This window comes from Meles meles, chromosome 10 (assembly GCF_922984935.1).
Source record: "Meles meles chromosome 10, mMelMel3.1 paternal haplotype, whole genome shotgun sequence".
NCBI lineage: Eukaryota > Metazoa > Chordata > Mammalia > Carnivora > Mustelidae > Meles > Meles meles.
The window spans coordinates 52,914,245-52,916,573 of record NC_060075.1 but is presented as its reverse complement, the minus strand read 5'-3'; the positions used below and the strand labels follow the sequence as shown (position 1 = coordinate 52,916,573).

General features: G+C 45.1%; 1 pseudogene; it reads right to left on the bottom strand.

The window, feature by feature from the left end:
- Positions 1-432: 432 nt before the first annotated feature.
- LOC123952063 lies at positions 433-1,020 on the bottom strand (annotated as a pseudogene).
- Positions 1,021-2,329: the final 1,309 nt, after the last annotated feature.

The following is a 2,329-nucleotide window of genomic DNA, read 5'->3' as shown; positions in this document are numbered from 1 at the left end:
CCCTGGGATCATGACCTGAGCCGAAAGCAGAGGCTTTAACCCACTGAGCCACCCAGGTGCCCCTAAATACAATCTTTAAAAAAAATAAACTTAACAAAAATAAGTATAAACAACCATAAATAATCTTGAGGAACCAGAACATATAAATTTTTAAAATTGTATTAAAAGTTTAATTAAATTTGTATGGTGCCTGGGTGGCTCAGTCACTAGGCATCTGCCTTTGGCACAGGTCATGATCCCAGGTCCTAGATTGAGTCCACATTGGGCTTCCTGCTCAGCAGGAAGCCTGCTTCTCCCTTTCCCATTACCCCTGCATGTATTCTCTCATTGTGTCTCTGTCAAATAATCTTGAAAAAAAAGTTTAATTACACTTGAACCTTTACAAAGAGATTAGTGAAAATAACTTTTTTTTTAGGTGTATAAACAATTTTATTAACAGACAAGGCCTACAGATTTATTTCTTCTTGGACACACCCGCAATGTGGCCCCGGAACCCTAGGGTGTGCTGGCCTCATACGCAAAGTCCCCCAAAGTGGCACAGCCCTCTGTAGGCCCTGATCTTCAGTCTCTCCAGGTCTTCATGAAGTTTGCTGTCCAGTCCATTGGCCAGGACCTGGCTGTACTTTCCATCCTTCACATCCTTCTGTCTGTTCAAAAAGCAGTCTGGGATCGTATACTGGCGAGGATTCTGCATAATGGTGATCACACGTTCCACCTCATCCTTAGTGAGCTCTCTGGCCCTCTTAGTGAGATCAATGTCTGCTTTCCTTAGCACCATAGGAGCTTATCTTTGCCCCACCCCCTTAACTGCAGTGATGGCAAAGGCTGTTTTTCGCCACCCATTGATATTAGTGTTGAGTACTTGCAAAATGTGCTGGAACTTCTCAGGGATCACGAGAGACATGGCAGTGGCCCCAGTGGCAGCGTGTACGCCTCCTGTGGAAGAGCTGAAAATAACTTTTAAAATATATATTTTTATTTTTTAAATGTTTTAACCATTCTTGGTCTTTCATTTTTTTTTTTTTTAAGATTTTATTTGACGGAGACACACACACCAAGAGAGGGAATGCAAGCAGGGGGAGTGGGAGAGGGAGAAGCAGGACTCCTGCCAAGTGAGAGCCCGATGAGGGGCTTGAACCCAGGACCCTGGGACCACGACCCAAGCCAAAGGCAGACGCTCAACACTGAGCCATGCAGGCACCCCCAAAAGATGTTTATTTAAGTAATCTCTATACTCAGTGTGGGTCTTAAAACTAACAACCCCACAATCAAGAATCCCATGCTCTACTGGGGCACCTGGGTGGCTTAGTTAAGTGTCTGCTTTCAGCTTGGTCATGATCTCAGGGTCCTGGAACTGAGTGCTTCATCAGGCCTGGCTCAGCAGGAAGTCTGCATGTCCCACACCCTCTGTCAGCACCCCACCCCCACGCCATGCTCATGCTCTCTCTCAAATAAATAATTTTTTTTTTTTTTTTAATTTTAATTGAGAGAGACTGAGCAGGAGAATGAGGGGAGAGGTCAGAGGGAGCAGCAGACTCCCTGCTGGGCAGGGAGCCTGATGTGCGACTTGATCCCGGGGCTCCAGAATCATGACCTGAGCCGAAGGCAGTTGCTTAACCAACTGAGCCATCCCAGTGCCCCTGTAAATAAGGCTCAGTGGATTAAGCCGCTGCCTTCGGCTCGGGTCATGATCTCAGGATCCTGGGATTGAGCCCCACATCAGGCTCTCTGCTCCGCAGGGAGCCTGTTCCTCCTCTCTCTCTGCCTGCCTCTCTGCCTACTTATGATCTCTCTCTCTCACTGTCAAATAAATAAAATAAAATCTTTAAAAAAAAAGAAAAAAAAATTTAAAACAAACAAACAAAAGAATCCTATGGTCTATCGACTGGGCCAGCCAGGCACCCTGAAAATAATTTTTTCAAAGATAAAGAATTTCTACACCCAACCTGGGTTTCAAACTCAACAGAGATCAAGAATTGCATGTTCGGGGCGCCTGGGTGGCTCAGTGGTTTAAGCCACTGCCTTCGGCTCAGGTCATGATCTCAGGGTCCTGGAATCGAGTCCCGCATCGGGCTCTCTGCTCGGCGGGGAGCCTGCTTCCCTCTCACTCTCTCTGCCTGCTTGTAATCTCTCTCTGTCAAATAAATAAATAAAATCTTAAAAAAAAAAAAAAGAATTGCATGTTCTATCAACTGAGCCAGCCATGCACCCCCTCAAAAATAATTTTTAATGTACAGTACTCAGAAAACAAAATTCGTGTCTTTCAAAAAAAGAACATTTTCCACTGTGACGTCTCTGCACTTGATTTTGTAAATATCAGAATGCTTCA